Consider the following 20,206-nt stretch of genomic DNA (forward strand, 5'->3'; position numbering starts at 1 on the left):
CGCTGTGTTATTTTGTGGCTTTTATGGTTTTGTTCGACACTGAATACATTTCATAGAAGATTTCGATTTTTTTTTAATAGACGCTGTCATGATTCCATCTTTATAATGATTTATTAGGTTTTATTGGGGTTGTTTCTCTGGATAAAAAGCAGCTTGCTAGGAGACGTGATTATGTTATACAAGTACGTTACAGGGGATTATAGGTAGATAGGGGTAATCATAAAAAATATTAGTGCGCCATTTTTTCTGAGTGCTAAATCCTGCCTGTAGATGGTGCTAGAGTGCAAAGACTTGCCAGCAAACACACAATAGAAAACGCCATAGACCATGTGCCACCTGATGGTGAAATTTGGTATTTTTTCCCATGTGGTAACTGGAAGAGACATCACAGGACTAGTTATGAGTACATTTTTTCAGCAGGCATGAATTTGCAGCGAATATCCGCATTTTCCAATTGGCAAATTGTTTCATGAAATATCCACGTCAAGGCGCGTGGACGGGTCGGGTAAAAGAGACACACAACACCCGTGTTTTGTGAATTTTTCTCCATTTCACAAGCAAACCTGGCTGCATCTGTATGTGCACTGGGGTTACTATGGAGGGCTTGAACTTGATGGGACTATCAACCTTATATCTGTGATGGAAATCCATCTCCCCAAACTGGTCAATTTATGTAGGTCTGTGATATAAAGCCCCTTTTTTTTGCTATTTATAATGTGCTTCATGTGCACCGTTCTTTGCATTTCATTCTATTTCTATGTTCTCATTCATCTCCAGTTTCAACCACAATTACAGGCAAAATTAATTTGGGACACCTAAAAACAGCCTTGCCCCCCTGTACCTGATGTCCAATCACAAAGATGCCCGCAGGGTTGGCAGCCGCCATGTTTGGACACATCTATGGCTCCCCGGCGCCAATGTTAGGGTCACATACCCCTGCGCTGGGTTCTGCTTGTCCTTTAGCAGCAGGGACCAATGGAACTGGGAGAGATGTGGCCTTTACTTCTCTTTCCTTCTTTAGTTTTCACTATTTTAGATACTTTCTAGAAGTCTGAAATTAACTATAAAATTCAATTTTTAATGTTTACATTTTATTTTGATGGTTTCTCAAAGTGAGTCTGGTTGGCTTATTTTGCTTTGTACTGATATGGCTGAGGGGAACCTTTTTTGTACCTTCTGTACATGAATATTGTGAAATTTGTTCAGAAGAACCACAACAATATCCTTTGATTAATACAAACACAAAGCAGAAATTGCAAACAAACCCGAGCCCAGGGACCTGGGAGATCTGAAAAAATGAACTTCTTTAAAACTTCCACCACAGACAGTGTCGGACTGGGCCAGCAGGATACCAGGAAAGTGTCAGTGGGCCCTCTTGCTCCTAACTATTTGCTGGGGTTGGACTGGGCCATTGGGATACCAGGAAAACTCCCGGTGGGCCCAGGTGTCAGTGGGCCCTCCTGCTTCTAACTATTTGCTGGGGTTGGACTGGGCCATTGGGATACCAGGAAAACTCCCGGTGGGCCCAGGTGTCAGTGGCCCCTCTTGCTCCTAACTATTTGCTGGGGTTGGACTGGGCCATTGGGATACCAGGAAAACTCCCGGTGGGCCCAGGTGTCAGTGGGCCCTCCTGCTTCTAACTATTTGCTGGGGTTGGACTGGGCCATTGGGATACCAGGAAAACTCCCGGTGGGCCCAGGTGTCAGTGGGCCCTCTTGCTCCTAACTATTTGCTGGGGTTGGACTGGGCCATTGGGATACCAGGAAAACTCCCGGTGGGCCCAGGTGTCAGTGGGCCCTCCTGCTTCTAACTATTTGCTGGGGTTGGACTGGGCCATTGGGATACCAGGAAAACTCCCGGTGGGCCCAGGTGTCAGTGGGCCCTCCTGCTTCTAACTATTTGCTGGGGTTGGACTGGGCCATTGGGATACCAGGAAAACTCCCGGTGGGCCCAGGTGTCAGTGGCTCCTCTTGCTTCTAACTATTTGCTGGGGTTGGACTGGGCCATTGGGATACCAGGAAAACTCCCGGTGGGCCCAGGTGTCAGTGGCCCCTCTTGCTTCTAACTATTTGCTGGGGTTGGACTGGGCCATTGGGATACCAGGAAAACTCCCGGTGGGCCCAGGTGTCAGTGGCCCCTCTTGCTTCTAACTATTTGCTGGGGTTGGACTGGGCCATTGGGATACCAGGAAAACTCCCGGTGGGCCCAGGTGTCAGTGGGCCCTCTTGCTCCTAACTATTTGCTGGGGTTGGACTGGGCCATTGGGATACCAGGAAAACTCCCGGTGGGCCCAGGTGTCAGTGGGCCCTCTTGCTTCTAACTATTTGCTGGGGTTGGACTGGGCCATTGGGATACCAGGAAAACTCCCGGTGGGCCCAGGTGTCAGTGGCCCCTCTTGCTTCTAACTATTTGCTGGGGTTGGACTGGGCCATTGGGATACCAGGAAAACTCCCGGTGGGCCCAGGTGTCAGTGGGCCCTCTTGCTCCTAACTATTTGCTGGGGTTGGACTGGGCCATTGGGATACCAGGAAAACTCCCGGTGGGCCCAGGTGTCAGTGGGCCCTTTTGCTTCTAACTATTTGCTGGGGTTGGACTGGGCCATTGGGATACCAAGAAAACTCCCGGTGGGCCCAGGTGTCAGTGGCCCCTCTTGCTTCTAACTATTTGCTGGAGTCGCAAAGAAACTGTGTTGTTGGATGGAGCACGCCAGGACTACTTTTCAATAAAACTTATATTCTTTATTTCTTGTCTCCATTAAAATCATAGCAAAACTACACCATCAGCCTGACGCGTTTCGTGGCTTACTGCCACTTCTTCAGAAGCTATAATGTGTAAATCACACCCTCCAGTGCCCTAAATACCCAGGTAAAGACCCACCCCCATAGGTGTGCTTTAACCCCCGAGGTGCCACATTTATAGCACACATGCAATATATACAATTCAGTGAAACGTTTAAACATCAGATAAAAACATTAGGGCAATAAAATCATTATAAGATCTCTATATACATAATAGCTATATATCCCCTTTCTTATAAAATATTAGATAGATATGTATGCAAGAGATATATTATCACTTCACAGGTGTATTTCGCTGATTGTGTCATATAGTCTATGGTATGGTATGTAAATGTATCCGGGCATAAATATTACATCTAGGTAGTAGATCAGAACGATGGGCATACCCTTTGATATAAGAAATCACAATAGTTCTCAGTGTCGTCTATGGCTAACTCCATCCCGTCCCAATACATCACAAAACCCAAAAAATAATAATAACAAAAGACAACAAGGACATACATCCAGAAGAGAGGTAGGAGGATCAACAGTAACAAGAAAGCTCCAACTCTCTGTTCAGACCCCCAAAACATTCAGTGGTTTTCAAATAATATATCCAATAAACTTCCCTCTCTGAGAACTTCTTATCCAGTTCCCCCTTTCTGACATTCAGTCTAGGTTTATCAATGATTTGAAAGGTAATCGTACACCTCTTACTATGTGCTTCAATAACATGCTTGGCTACCGCAGACCTTAGATCGCCCCTTTCTGCTGCTGACATATGTTCAAGAAAGCGTATACCTGCCCCCCGGATAGTCTTGCCCACATATTGGGCTCCACACTCACATGTGGCTAGATAAACCACCCCTTTTGTCTGACAATTGAAATATTGGGGAATCTGATAGACACGCCCTGTATTGGAGCTCCTGAAGGATTTGGATACCTTAATTAAACTACAAGCTTTACATCTCCTTCTACCACATTTATAGGTACCCTTATAGCGCATCCATGTCGCCCCCTGTTTATGAGTCTCAGTGGAGTATAGACTTTTGGAGATCCATGAAGCTAAGTTTCTGCCCCTTTTAAAAACAAACCGGGGTGTCTCATCCAAGACCTTACACAGATCTATATCTTGTAATAGGACCGCCCAATGCCTGCGGACACTTTTTTGTATTTCTGTGACTCCCTTACCATAGGTAAGGCAAAACCTATTACAACTTATGGTTGTGTTTCGCCTTATCTTTTAGGCATCCCTTGTCCTGAGATGCACTACTAAGTAAATCAGACCTACTGGTGGCAACTGCCCTCTCATAGGCTGTTCTGATGGTCTCTGTGTCATAGCCTCTCTGTGCAAATCTGTCCCACAGTTGCATAGCCTGTTTTTGAAAGGAATCCCAAGAGGAACATATGCTTTTAAGATGCAGAAAACTGTCCCACTGGGATTCCTTGCACACAATTCCGGGGATGCCCGCTGTCTGCATGTAAAAAAGCCGCTCCTGGTAACTTTAAGAGCTGAATTTCCGGTTTTTAAACCGGAAATTCGGCTCTTCTAGTGCAGAGAGCGCAATTGTGCTCTCTGCACTAGCGATCTCAGGTAAGCGCTGGGGAGCTGGGGGGGCGGCATCCAGGAGCCGCCTCAGGCCGGTGGGCCCAGGTGTCAGTGGGCCCTCTTGCTTCTAACTATTTGCTGGGGTTGGACTGGGCCATTGGGATACCAGGAAAACTCCCGGTGGGCCCAGGTGTCAGTGGCCCCTCTTGCTCCTAACTATTTGCTGGGGTTGGACTGGGCCATTGGGATACCAGGAAAACTCCCGGTGGGCCCAGGTGTCAGTGGGCCCTCTTGCTTCTAACTATTTGCTGGGGTTGGACTGGGCCATTGGGATCCCAGGAAAACTCCCGGGGGCTGCTTCATGGGCTATGTCTGTATGAGAACAGAGAGGAACAAAGAGCCTAGGGTAATAAAGAGATTAAATAAGCAAAGGATGAATAATAGTTTAGAGCAGTGGTTCTTAACCTTCCTAATGCTGCGACCCTTTAATACAGTTCCTCATGTTTTGGTGACCCCCAACCATAGAGGAGCGGTGTCTCGGTTCCTAAGACCATCAGAAATATGTTTTTTCTGATGGTCTTAGGCGACCCCCAAAGGGATTGCAACCCACAGGTTAAGAACCACTGGTTTAGAGCGTGGGCCCATGATCCAAGTTCTCTGGTGGGCCCTCTGGCATCTCAGTCCAACACTGGCCACAGAATAAAACAGAAACCCCTGGTTAGAGGGTCAGCACACAGAGCCAAATGCAGAGCCTGAGGGACACGTGTGGATAGAAGGAGTGGGGATAAACTGGTTGGACGAAATCAGCAGAAATTCTCATGATTCCTCTATACAGTTCCTCAGAGTCACAATTCTGTGTATATGGAATAATAGGGGGAGGATATTAAGCTAACCAAGTGTAACTACAGTTCTTCTTAGATCCACTGACACCCAACCAATCCCATGACTGTGGGTTTATACCAACTCTTCCCCCCCCCACCATTGGCTTCCATTAGCCAAAACAGAAACTGCATTTGGTTATGGCAGATCAACAGCACTTACAGTATCTCCTATAACTTGTTGCATTGATATTAACACTTTTTATATACAGTGTTTATCCAGGGAACAGTCCAGCTGCCATGTTTAATAGAATGAGCATTTATCTGCTTATAAGGCAATTCGCTGAAAGCTTCAATTGGGAAACTGTCCCTTTCCCCTGGATCAACAGGAAAATAGAAAAGAACAGGAATTATTCAGCAATAGGTTTAACTTGATGGGCGTGTCTCTCTGTTCAGCCAAAATGGAGATGTGAGTAAAGAGGCCCCGCCCATGAGGAGTTACAATATAACCAGCCTATCAGCTGAGATCCTTATAATATATTTTCATGCCGTGAAAGTGTTGGAGGATCAGATATGAAGTAATAATCAGTATCACTGAGGCCAAACCCAAACGGATCATGTTCTGCCGGGTATAATCTCCAACTGGTGCTTCTGTATTATCTGAAACAAAGTGAAATTGTAATATGTTAATATTATATTTCATATCATGTAACTATCCCATATACAATTACATGGAGCTGACAGATGGAATACTTTGCTCACAATACAATCTATTGGCAAGGTTTAAAGATCCCAATTGGGTAAGGACGGCATTGGCACATAGATACAGCCCCCCCCTAGGGGTTCTCCCCAGGCCCCATTCTGATCTTATCATTGGCCAGCAAGGTTGCCAAACAAGTAGATCTTTAGCCAATTTGGCACAGAGCATTGGTGGCCAAACTGAGTAAAGATACATTTCACAGTAGCACCAGAGATACCTGGAACTAATGAATAATGGGCTTCATTTATGTGAGGCTGCTGGGTCCTAGTGTAGTTGTGTTACACAAATGGCCATAGTATGGTCAGTGACATCACAAGGGTAGCCAGACACACCCCATGATGTCATAAATGAAGTGTGAAAACATCTCATTGTCAAACAAATGGGTCATGGCCAAGGTCAGTTAAATGAGTCCGTTTTACTGGATTAAGGTTTTTTTGTGATTTCTCTCATGTAGAAAAAAAGGTTAAGCAACTGCCAGGGCCTAGTAACCCTTAGCAACCAATCAGGTGCAACTTCATTATAAAAGTGACACTAGAGTAAGTGCTGCTGGTTACTATGGATCACAACAATTGTTCTTCTTAATAAATTACCCCCAACATTCCCCCCTCCCCCCTTCCCAGTGTAACCCTATAAACTCTAGGAGCCCCCTATATGAAACCCACCTCTATTGCAGGAAATGCGTCCAGTTCTGGAAGCCTCGCTGATTGGGTTCCGGGCGGTACAGCTGTATGTAACATGTGACTGAGCATTATAGATACGGAGCATGTGATTGGTCACTTCTGTGCCGGGGCTGTTTGTGTTATTCCAGGTGAGAGTCACATCTGAGCCAATCACAGCACAGGACAAGGTTCCCGTAATAGTACAGGGCCCATTGTGGGTCTCACTAAGGGTGACATTTAGATGGATCAGGATATCTTCTGATGTGAGAATCTCTGCATGCAAAGAGAATGTGGGATGGTTATTATGGCTTTACCTATTATACTCAATTTAAGGGGACATTTTGCCCTACAGCCTATGGGTGGGCTTCTCACAGAGCCAATGAGCCAATATAAGTTATTACAGGTCTAGCGATTCTGAGCATCATGTCCCTTGTGAATTGTAATAGATCAGCAAATCCCAAGTCACATTCATATGTGTATATGTTTCTCTGTCTCTTAATCATTATCATCAATTATTTATGATCCTGCTTTTTACTCCATAGGTCGTGTTTGTTAGGGGGTTGGGGTCTGGCACAGATAAGTAATGGGGGGGGACAAGGATTCAGATTGGAAAGTGAGTTCAGGCCTGTAATGTGTCAGTATCACACTCATGTCTCTTGGGTGGGTTTCTATTGTAGCAAAAATACATGACTAATGCAGCGTCGAGCCTGTTGTGCCCCCTTTTCCCTCCCCCTAGTACCAAAATAAGACAACGGACAACTTAATTTGGGGAGAGAAGGCCGCAGTTGTTTAATATAAAATTTAGTATAAAACAGTAAATATATCTGTAAACAACTATAACTTGTATTAAACTGTTTGTAAGTCCAAACATTAAAACAGCAGTCAACTTATACCTCTAAGGAGGTCTGACCCTGAGCCCAGGCCCGGAGCCTGTGTCCTGTCTCTTATCCAAGTCCCCTTCTAGGATTATCCATCTCCCTGAGGACCCCAGGCCTACCCAGTTACCCATTCATTTTCCAACTGCAACTTTTTAATTTCCTCTGGGGCTCAAAGTCGACCCCACCCCCGCAACTGCGACTACTGGACTCCTATCTAATAGGGAGGGAGGGAGGGATGCTGTTGATCCTGCTCCTTCTCCCGCCGGAATGATGTGAGTTCACATCCGGGGAGGGTCTACCTTTTCTTTGCCCTGCCTGTACCACTGTAATATCCTGGGGTGAAAAGGGGGGTGGCTTTTCCTCCTAACATAGTCATGCCCTGCTTCCCTAACATTTCATTCGGGTCATTGGGCTCCCCTCCTGCACCTTGGGCCCCTCAACCGTATCCATTACAGTCAATGGGAGGGGATATGGGCAGCGGATATGGACTGGCAGAAACCCCCCATGAAGGAAATTAGCCTTGAAGGTACAAGTGCACCATAGCAACCCAAAAGGGGTTCTGCCGGATAGAAGCTGAGAAGCTGAAGCGCTAGGGGGGCTTATGTAGGGGCTTCTCTGATGGGGCCACATATTCCCCTACATGTAATAAAAGACACTAGGTTTATTAACCCATAGCAACCAAGATGTTTGCTTTAAAACAGGTGACCAGTATATGGTGCCTGCTGATTGGTTGCTATAGGTGTTTGAGCAGTTGGAGACTTTTATTACATTTCTCCCAATTGGGAATCTCTTTCCAGCCTACTGTGAGTGAGTGAGTGTGAGTGAGTGTGAGTGAGTGTGAGTGAGTGGGTTTGGGAATAAAGTTATGTTACTATAATGTCAGGCCTAGATGCTAAAATCCCTGTGAAGGACTTACTGTACCTGCATTTGCCATAGATGTGCTAGTACTGGGCTCTGTGCTGTTACAGGTAATACAGGAGAAATAGGGCAGAAACAGAATAACATGGTGCAGTCAGACTCTGCTGAAGATAATTTGGGGCGAGGGGGTGGGGCCAATTTCACTTTGGGTGGGAACTTATTTACCCCCCGGCTGCTGCCCCAATGCGCATTCAGAGCAGGGGAGGAATATTATATGGGTGCGGTAATACAGGGCCTTGTACCCTGACTGCCCCACACCCAGACTTACTATAGACTTGGAGATGATACAGTTGCTTGCACTGCTGATTTGTTTTCTGGCGAATGTTTGCTGTGTAGATTCCCTGGTCCTGATTGGTTAGATCCGTGAGGGTTAAGGATCCGCCTGTCTCACTGCGCAATCTCCCCTCATACTGAGCATCACGGATATCAATGGGCTCATTGGATTTTGTTGTAGCAAAATGATTCTCACTTATAACCCAAGCGATGTCTTTTATCTGCCCCCATACCCTCACTGGTAGCGTGGCTCCTCCCCCTTCTGCGCCGGGCACATTTATCCTGGGGCCACATTCCCTGTTACATGAAATATCTAATGAGGCAAAAATAGAAATTTTACTGAAAAGTGTAAGTTCCAAACCCTCTCACAGTAAGGTCTGTAAGTGACCCCCACATCAAACCTCCTTTTTCCTCCAAGGCCCAGTTCCAGTGAAACATGAGGGAACTCCCATGCTAAAAACATTCTAAATATTGGTTTTTCATTTCCCAGCAATGATAGGGCCTCTTCATTTATACCCCTGTACCCATGGGGGGGGGCACTGCTTGGGGGGGCTATGGAACTTGGGAAACTCACTGTATGGATATAATGAAGCTTTCTGTATCTCCTTATATATAACTGGGGCAATAACATAAAACATTTTGTGTTTGTCTAGTAACCCATGGCAAACAAACAGCAGGTTGTATGTACTGGACACCTGTCTGAAATCAAAGATATGGTTGCTATGGGTTACTAGACCTGAGAAAATGTTTATTGTAACTCCATCCTACAGTCCCTTACACATTGCCCAGGCATACTAAAAGGGGCACATTTAGGGGTATATTTATCATGCTGTGTAAAAAGTGGAGTAAAACATTACTAGTGATGTTGCTCATAGCAGCCAATCAGATGCTTTGCTTTGGTTTTTTAACTAGTTGCTGATTGGTTGCCCTGGGCAACATCACCAGTAATGCTTCACTCCACTTTTTACACAGCATGATAAATATAACCCCTTAGTCTACAAGCTCAGTATCACTCATTAGAATCTCACAGGTTAGAGGCTTCCATTTGAATCCCACGGCACAAATTGTTTAATGAAACCTGCAATCCATATTTATGTTTACCTTAAAAATGAAAGAAGAATGTAAAGGGGAAACATGATGTCCCATACAGACCAGTAATACAGAGCTATGGGCTGAGATCCTATTGCCCCATACAGACCAGTAATACAGAGCTATGGGCTGAGATCCTATTGCCCCATACAGACCAGTAATACAGAGCTATGGGCTGAGATCCTATTGCCCCATACAGACCAGTAATACAGAGCTATGGGCTGAGATCCTATTGCCCCAGACAGACCAGTAATACGGGGCTATGGGCTGAGATCCTATTGCCCCAGACAGACCAGTAATACAGGGCTATGGGCTGAGATCCTATTGCCCCAGACAGACCAGTAACACAGGGCTATGGGCTGAGATCCTATTGCCCCAGACAGACCAGTAATACGGGGCTATGGGCTGAGATCCTATTGCCCCATACAGACCAGTAATACAGGGCTATGGGCTGAGATCCTATTGCCCCATACAGACCAGTAATACAGGGCTATGGGCTGAGATCCTATTGCCCCAGACAGACCAGTAATACGGGGCTATGGGCTGAGATCCTATTGCCCCAGACAGACCAGTAATACAGGGCTATGGGCTGAGATCCTATTGCCCCAGACAGACCAGTAATACAGGGCTATGGGCTGAGATCCTATTGCCCCAGACAGACCAGTGACGGAATAGGAATGGGGTAGAAGGGGAATAGTCAGTATAAAGGTACCTGTCAGTAGGGAAGTGAGCAGCAGGCACCTGATGGGAGACATTTCTCTCTCTTCTCTAACTGCCTTCCCCTCTCTTACCCCCTTGTACCCAAACCCACACACATTCACAGGGGAAGTGGTCATTTGTTTTAAGGAAGCACTTAAAAAAAATATAGTAAATATTATGAGACATAGGGCAGGGTTCAATTTGATGAGAAAGACATATCCCTTATTTAAATTTGAGATTTTATTTCATGAGAAAGCGTTACGGGTTATCATGTTATAGGCAAGATTCAATTTAATAAGAAAAAGCTTTTCCCCTAATTGAATTCCAGTTTTTTTCATAGACCTCAATAGAGATTTCATGTCATAAATAGTGAGATACGTTTTTCTCATTGAATTGCATTTGGCTCTTTGTGAAAATCTGGAATTGAATTAGGAGATACCGTATTTTTCGCATCTATAAGACGCTCCGGAATATAAGACGCACCCAATTTTAAAGGAGGAAAATCTAGAAAAAAAAGATTCTGAACCAAATACTGCAAAAGGCAGTGTGAAAAGGACTTGCTTGGTGCATAGGCGCTGGTAGGTAGATCAGGGGAAGGGGTTACTTGTACTAAACTAATGGCTTGTCCCGAAGAGCTTACACTCTTATTACACAGTTACAATGTGACTTGCCCCTTGCTGGTCCCATCCTGCTTCCCCTTGCCCCCCACTGCCTTAAGAACGGCCGGAGACTGCCACTCATGACAAGCCCATCCGTGCCCCAATTGCCTCCTTAGAACTACATATCCCAAAATGCAGCGCGACTGGGTTGTACTGAGGAACATGTGATTGTGATCTTGAGCTGAAGATGTAACGCACTCGCACGCACCAGCCCCCCTGTGGACGGAGGTGAATGCGTGCGCGTTACATCTTCAGCTTCAGCTCAAGTGTCGGCAGGACAAGTGGAGGGAGGTACGGGGGAGGTATGCGCGATTGAACGGATGCGTGTCCATGCGTGCCCGTGCTCACCTCCATCCATGGGGGGTGTGTGCGTATATTTGTACCGTATATTTGTCATATAAGACGCACCAACTTCCCCCCCCCAGTTTTGGGGAAGAAAAAGTGCGTCTTATACGGCAAAAAATACGGTAAGTTTTTCTCATTAAATGAAATCTGGCCAATAATGGAATAGAACCCAGGACTGGGCAGTTACAGAAATGGGGATCCATTTGGGTTTGATAAAGAAATGTTTCTTCTTTTCCTTTATAGGATTTACAGCAATTAATGAAGAGGCCTACATGGGTGTAGCCCTGTCCCCCAAACCCAGTGTTGGAAGTAAATGAATTACTCTCTAGATTCCCTGCAACTCTCAGGCTGAATATGAAATGGGGCTTTGGCTGCTTATTACACATTAAAGGAATGTGAAAACTGTCTGGGGGCCATTTTGTAAAACCCAGTGCCCCCAGCAATCCCACCGGGGACGTTAGTAGAGAATACTGTATCTGGACAAGATCACTAGCAGTAGATGTACATAGCAGCCCAAATAAAAAAGTAGAAAAGAAAAGGGAAAAGAACCCACAACCTGAACATTTTATGGCTAAACACAGTGTTTGGGTACAAAACCCACATTAACCCAGTTGAAAACAATCAGTTTAAAATCCATCACTGATCACATCCTAAATGATTCCATCTCTTGTTACCAACACAGCCATATACTCAATGTCTATTCCAGAACAGATATCATCTATACATGTTCCAGAGCCACAATATAATCCATACATGTTCCAGAACCAATATAATCCATACATGTTCCAGAACCACAATATAATCCATACATGTTCCAGAACCACAGTATAATCCATACATGTTCTAGAGCCACAATATAATCCATACATGTTCCAGAACCACACTATAATCCATACATGTTCCAGAACCACACTATAATCTATACATGTTCCAGAGCCACAATATAATCCATACATGTTCCAGAGCCACACTATAATCCATACATGTTCCAGAACCACACTATAATCCATACATGTTCCAGAACCACACTATAATCCATACATGTTCCAGAACCACACTATAATCCATACATGTTCCAGAACCACACTATAATCCATACATGTTCCAGAACCACACTATAATCCATACATGTTCCAGAACCACACTATAATCCATACATGTTCCAGAACCACACTATAATCCATACATGTTCCAGAACCACAGTATAATCCATTCATGTTCCAGAACCACAGTATAATCCATACATGTTCCAGAACCACAGTATAATCCATACATGTTCCAGAACCACAATATAATCCATACATGTTCCAGAACCAAAACCAATGTAACTATTGCAAAGCCCAAAGTGTAGGCTCCTACATAACAACACTCAGTACAAACCTTCAGCTAATACACTCTGGAAAATGAAGTTTTCACTTTATTTTGTGCAAGAATACTAGTTACTATGTGTTACCTATCCTGCCCGCTGTGGGTTTTCTATGCACAAATGTGTTTATTTAAGAAACTGTGACATCCTGTGGTTGGTTGTTAAACAGAATATCGGCCTTCATGCAAATTCTTGGCTTCATCTAACCCCAGCCCTGAGTAAAACCAACTTGCTAATAACTCACTCACTCATAGAACTCTACAGAATGACTAAAGGCTGAGGTGACTGCAAAGTAGCTTGGAGCTTCTTGGAAGGAGACCTTAGTAGGAGCTGGTCAAAAGTTGGCCATCTATATACAAGTTAATCTAATCAGTCAGTTCTGAGACCAGACAGGAGTCACTTGGCTTCATAAATACAGGTTACAGCAGTAGATCCCATAGGAGGGGATCCGCTATATTTCCATACAAGGGGCCTGACACCAATGAGAGACCAATGAGAGAGTAAGGAGTAGTACTGATCAGTTCATTGATGTTTACAATCAGGAATTATTATACAATTAGTGGATATGTAAAACTGGTATTGTAACTGGTTTTCATGGCTGTGAGACCTTTCTGTACTGTCTGTTTTCCTCTTTTTACCAGAAAGAGAACAACAATAATATGATATAATACTTACACTGATCACATCCCAAATGATTCAATCTCTTGTTACCAACACAGCGATATACTCAATGTCTATCCCAGAACCAATATAATCCATACATGTTCCAGAACCAAAAACAATCTATTGCAAAGCCCAAAGTCTAGGCTACTACATAATATCCTAAAGTACAAACACATATGTTTAAATAAATATGAGGGCTGCATTAATAGGCTGGGTTGGTGCTCTCCAAATGGGCTTTTTAATATACAAACGCAGCCAAGTTACTTTACCATGTCGTCGAGTTATGTCCAGTTAACACAGGGAAACAAATACCAAATTTCACCACCAGTGCATGGTCTATGGCATTTTCTATTGTGTGTTTGCTGGCAAGTCTTTGCACTCTAGCACCACCTAGAGGCAGGATTTAACACTTAGAAAATGGTGTCTGGACATGGTGAGAAAAAAATGTGAAAACTTGCTGCCTGAATCTGTATATGTATGTATATACTTATTTATAAAGTGCTACTTATGTACGCAGCGCTGTACAGTAGAATACATTAATACAAACAGGGGGTTATTAAGATAATAATTGATAAATACAAAGTATAACAATAAATACAAGATAAATACAGTTGCAATAAGTTAAAGTTAAAGACACAAGAGGATGGAGGTCCCTGCCCCGTAGAGCTTACAATCTATATGGGAGGGTAAGAGTCAAAGACACAAGAGGATGGAGGTCCCTGCCCCGTAGAGCTTACAATCTATATGGGAGGGTAAGAGTCAAAGACACAAGAGGATGGAGGTCCCTGCCCCGTAGAGCTTACAATCTATATGGGAGGGTAAGAGTCAAAGACACAAGAGGATGGAGGTCCCTGCCCCGTAGAGCTTACAATCTATATGGGAGAGTAAGAGTCAAAGACAGAAGAGGATGGAGGTCCCTGCCCCGTAGAGCTTACAATCTATATGGGAGGGTAAGAGTCAAAGACACAAGAGGATGGAGGTCCCTGCCCCGTAGAGCTTACAATCTATATGGGAGGGTACCTTACAGACACAAGAGGATGGAGGTCCCTGCCCCGTAGAGCTTACAATCTATATGGGAGGGTAAGAGTCAAAGGCACAAGAGGAAGGAGGTCCCTGCCCCGTAGAGCTTACAATCTATATGGGAGGGTAAGAGTCAAAGACAGAAGAGGATGGAGGTCCCTGCCCCGTAGAGCTTACAATCTATATGGGAGGGTAAGAGTCAAAGACAGAAGAGGATGGAGGTCCCTGCCCCGTAGAGCTTACAATCTATATGGGAGGGTAAGAGTCAAAGACACAAGAGGATGGAGGTCCCTGCCCCGTAGAGCTTACAATCTATATGGGAGGGTAAGAGTCAAAGACAGAAGAGGATGGAGGTCCCTGCCCCGTAGAGCTTACAATCGATTTGGGAGGGTAAGAGTCAAAGACAGAAGAGGATGGAGGTCCCTGCCCCGTAGAGCTTACAATCTATATGGGAGGGTAACTTACAGACACAAATAGGCAAATATAAGTGCTGTAGGTCACAGTGGGTGACACTACAATATAAGTGCCAGTTCCCAGGTCAGGGAACCAAACGGTTGCTCTGCGAGGAACGAAGGAGTCGGCCAGGAACGTACAGAGACACCAGGGAAGAGATGGAGTGAGGAGCAGAGGAATGGGGGGAAGGTTAAGAGAAGAAGTTTGTAAGAAATTCTTTGTTTAATAGGAGCCACGATAAGGCCTTTAGCAGGGGAAGGGACTGAACTCTCCTGGGTGAGAGGAGGAGAATTCTGGCAGCAGTGTTTAATATAGACTGTAGGGGGGAAAGATGGGAGTTAGGGAGGCCGGTTTGTAGCAGGTTACAGTAGTCAAGTCAGGATAGGATGAGAGCATGCATGAGCAGCCTAGCTGTTGCAGTAGAAAGAAAGGGATGGATTTTGGCAATATTGCGCAGGAAAAAGTGACAGGTTTTGACAGGGGTGTTAATATGGTCAGAGAAGGAGAGACAGGAGTCAAAGATCAGATGGTATTTAAAGCTGAATGAACGGATAAGATCTCCCAAAGACAGCGTGTAGAGAGAGAACAACAACGGCCCGAGTACAGAGCCTTGGGGTACCCCCACATTAAGTACAGAGCCTTGGGGTAACCCCACATTAAGTACAGAGCCTTAGGGTACCCCCACATTAAGTACAGAGCCTTAGGGTACCCCCACATTAAGTACAGAGCCTTAGGGTACCCCCACATTAAGTACAGAGCCTTAGGGTACCCCCACATTAAGTACAGAGCCTTGGGGTACCCCCACATTAAGTACAGAGCCTTGGGGTACCCCCGCATTAAGTACAGAGCCTTGGGGTACCCCCGCATTAAGTACAGAGCCTTAGGGTACCCCCACATTAAGTACAGAGCCTTGGGGTACCCCCGCATTAAGTACAGAGCCTTGGGGTACCCCCGCATTAAGTACAGAGCCTTGGGGTACCCCCACATTAAGAGGAACTGGAGATGAGGTTTTATTACCATAGGAGACAGTGAATGAGCGGTTAGAGAGATAAGAAGAGACCCAGGATGCAGCCTGACTACGGAGACCAATCGAATGCAGAATTTGCATCAGGAGGGAGAGGTCAACCGTATCAAACACAGCCGATAGATCGAGGAGGATTAGTATAGAAAAGTGAAGTTTGGCTTTGGCACCTGAAGATCGTTTGTAACTCTGCACAACGCTGTCTCAGTAGGGGGCGCAGGCCGAAAGCCAGATTGCAGCGGGTCTAATAAATTATGTGCATTAAGGAAGTTAGTGATACGGGAGAAGACAATACGCTCTAAGATTTTGGAGGCAAGCGGTAGGAGCGAGACAGGACGGTAGTTAGAGAGACAGGACGGGTCCAGCGTGGCCTTTTTAAGAATAGGCTTGAACCAGGCCTGTTTGAAGGAAGAGGGGACACTTCCAGAAGTCAGAGAAGAGTTGAAGATGTGAGTAAGAGCCGGAGTAAGTTCAGCAGCACAGTGTTTGAGTAGAGAAGAAGGCATGGGGTCTAGAGAGCAAGTGGTGACCGGAGCCGAGAATAGAAGCCGGGAGACTTCGGAGACAGTTACAGAGCTAAGACATGCAGAAGGGGACTGAGGAAGGAGGAGATGGTTTGTATTAGTAGAGGGGGGAATCTGATTGCGGATGGACTCCACTTTGTTCATGAAGAAATCAGCAAAGTCCTGGGGAGAGTGCATAAAGTGAGGTAATGGGGTCGGTGAGGGACGCAGAAGGGTATTGAATATAGAAAACAGGCGTCGCAGGTTGGTTTTATTATTGTTTATAAGGGTATTGTAGTATTCCTGTTTAGCCTCTGACGAGGCAGAGTTGAGGCAGGCCAATAGGAATTAATAGTGGATAAAGTCCGCTTGCTTATGGGATTTCCTCCACATACGTTCCGCAGACCCTGCACAGGAGCGTAAGGATTTGGTGTTTACATTCAGCCAGGGGCGTGGGTTTTGAGCCCGAGTATGCTTAGGCTGAAGGGGTGCAAATGAGTCAATGGTGGAGGCTAGTATGCTGTTGTACTTGCTAACCAGGGTATCAGGGTCAGACATCTCGTCAAAGAGAGAGACTGGACCTGAAGAGCGAGCTAAGGCCTGGCCTATGTCACATGTATTTCGAATTAATACAGTGGGGGAAGGAGCAGGTTGGGAAGGAGAGTGAGAGGCAGAAAATGTAACCAGGTGATTATCAGAGAAGGGAAAGGGGACACTGTTAAAATCAGAAAGGGGGGGGCGGAGCTGACCGCACGTATGTGAAGACGTAGGTTTGTTGGGCTCCCGCTCCGTATCTCACACAAGCGATAATTTTGCTTACTTAAGCAACACTTTTCCTATAAGAGCTGATGGATTACAATCCCTGCATACCATATAGAGATGGCAACATCCAAATCTCGACCTCAACGTGAGGCAGGAAACTTTTTTAAGCGGCACCGACAGGACACGCAGAAAGCACAAGATGGCGGCGAGTCTCCACCCCACACTATGCGGGAAGAACACAGCAACTGCCTGACAAAGTCTGACCTGGATACTAGCCTGGATAGGCTCCTACAAAAGATTACTAATACATTTCAAGCTGAACTGAATTCAGCAATCTCTGAAATTACCTCCCTAGGAACACGCACTGACCTCTTGGAATCTAAGCATGATGATTTCATAGCGACACAAAACGCTCTACAACAACAGGTGGCATCACTAGAAAGGTCAGTACACGCTCTTTCTGAACATACTGAAGACCTAGAAAACCGGTCTCGCCAAAATAACATTCGGATTAGAAATGTACCTGAATCTTACACTGACTTACGCAAACTATTAGACTTACTATTTGCTAAACTCCTGCCTGAATATGCAACAGAATTGCTACTCATTGATAGAGTTCATAGATCACTAAGGCCAAAACCACAACATGGAGAACCTCCTAGGGACGTAGTGGTATGGCTACATTACTTTGAAACCAAAGAGATTTATTGAGGTCTGCTAGAACCCATGAGGCTGTTGAGATTGACAGAGAATCCATACAAATGTATCAGGATTTATCCCCTATTACCCTACAGAAAAGGAGAGATCTCCCCCCGGTTACAAGTTCCCTAACCAGAGCGGGTTACAAATATCGATGGGGATTTCCCTTTCACCTCACAGTGGTCAAGAACGGGGTCCCACATACCCTCACAGATCCCACAGATGGTGAAACCTTCCTAGGAAAACTGGGACTACCTGATTCGCCTTCACCGCCCAAACTAGCCAAGACAAGTGACCCCTCTATAGCCTATATGGGAAAAGGCGACAACAAAACACAACACTTCCAGCAAAGCTTCACAACAACAGGGATCCCCCAAACACCACTCTCAAGCACCAGGATGATGATACTATCAAACACCTAACTTACGACTTCCTATCATCATTGCCTTATATCTCTTCACAACTACTTGTGTACGAAACCGGACCGACTCTTGTGACCTGTTAGTGAGGTCAGAAGCGGGAGAAGCCACGGACCAGTTTCCCCTTACAAAGCGTCTCACCCTACCCCCGCAAGGATCACCCTCACTGTTTAACTACACCTCTCCAAAAAAAAGCCACAGATCCTCCTGAGAAACACCACCTCAGGATAGGAACTTTCCTATTCATATAATGCATACCTTATCGTATACATTCTACTGGTTTGTTACGTTTATAATTCTGTTTTTTTTTCATGGTTAAGACCTCCAACAACTCTAGAGGTCATTTTTATTTTGTTATATATAAGTTGATTTTATTTTTGGTAGACATGGGTAATACTATACAATACGATTTAGCCTTGACCGGGTCTTTGCAAACATATATACAAAACAATCCCTCCTTTCAATTATCCAACTGTTGTAATCGTCCAGTTTATTTCTCCATAGAGTATATATCCCTAGGCCAAAGCCATGGAATTAAAGTTTATATTCCATAATGTTAAGGGGCTGAATCCCCCTGTAAAACGAAGAATGGCAGGCCAATACTTTCACAAGATACAAGCAGACATAGTGGCATTGCAAGAAACACACTGGTGTGATAAAGCCCCCCCCCCCCATGTAAACAGATACTATCAACAAATATATGCTACAACCTACCATACTAAAGCTAGAGGGGTAACTATAGCCTTCTGCCCACATGTTCAATTTATACTTACAAATCCTGTGTTAGATACTGAAAGCCGATATATACTAATTAATGGTACAATAATGGGCAACCCGGTAACATTTCTTAATCTGTATGCACCACCCACAGGGACTAAACAATTTTTTAGTATTTGAATTGTTGTCATTATATGCTCAAGGTATTACTGTTGTTATGGGGGACTTTAACCTGGTACTTGACCCACGCCTTGACCGCTCACAACACATAGTTAACCCAACATTGGCCTCTTCAAAATTTTTAAAACAACTCATAGAGGAAACATCCCTAGTAGACACCTGGAGAGCTATACACCCATTCAATACAGATTACACCTTTTATTCCCCAATACACAATTCTTATTGAAGAATAGACCTAATCTTAATTCCACAACTGCAACTTCCCAATGTTAAAGATGCTTGTATCCTTAACATAACTTGGTCTGACCATGCACCTACCACTTTAACATTACAACTAACTTCTGCACCACAACCCATGCATTCTTGGCGCCTGAATGAATCATTGCAATCAGACCCTACCATAACTACATCCATTGTTGATGACTTACAGGAATACTGGCTCACAAATCTAGATGAAGAACTCTCTATGGGCACAATTTGGGCAGCACATAAAACGGTCATAAGGGGGTCATTTATCAGGTTGGCATCCCACAAAAAGAAAAAAAGAATTGAAACAATTGTTAAACTCGAAAGAGAATTGAGAGACTTGGAGGCAAAACACAAAATATCTACTGAACCCAATATTTCTTAAAAACTGACCGAAACGAGATCAGAATTACAAAAACTCTTGATTAATAAAGCAGAAAAATCAATAAGATGGTCTAAATATAAGTTATTCCATCTTAAAGATAAACCTAACCAATTATTATCTCAAAAATTAAAAAAAGACCAGGGCTTTAGACAAATCTCCTATATAAACAATTCTAAAGGAGTAAAGCTAGTTAACCCAGAAGACATAATACGAGAATGCCACAATTTTTACTCCTCACTATATGCTTCCCCACCCCTGATGAATCGTGATAAAAGAGATACTTTCTTGGAAGCCATATCCCTCCCTAAATTGACCCAAAATAAAAGATCTCTACTTAATAACCCGATT

The sequence above is a fragment of the Xenopus tropicalis genome, chromosome 8, assembly GCF_000004195.4.
Source record: "Xenopus tropicalis strain Nigerian chromosome 8, UCB_Xtro_10.0, whole genome shotgun sequence".
Classification (NCBI taxonomy): domain Eukaryota; kingdom Metazoa; phylum Chordata; class Amphibia; order Anura; family Pipidae; genus Xenopus; species Xenopus tropicalis.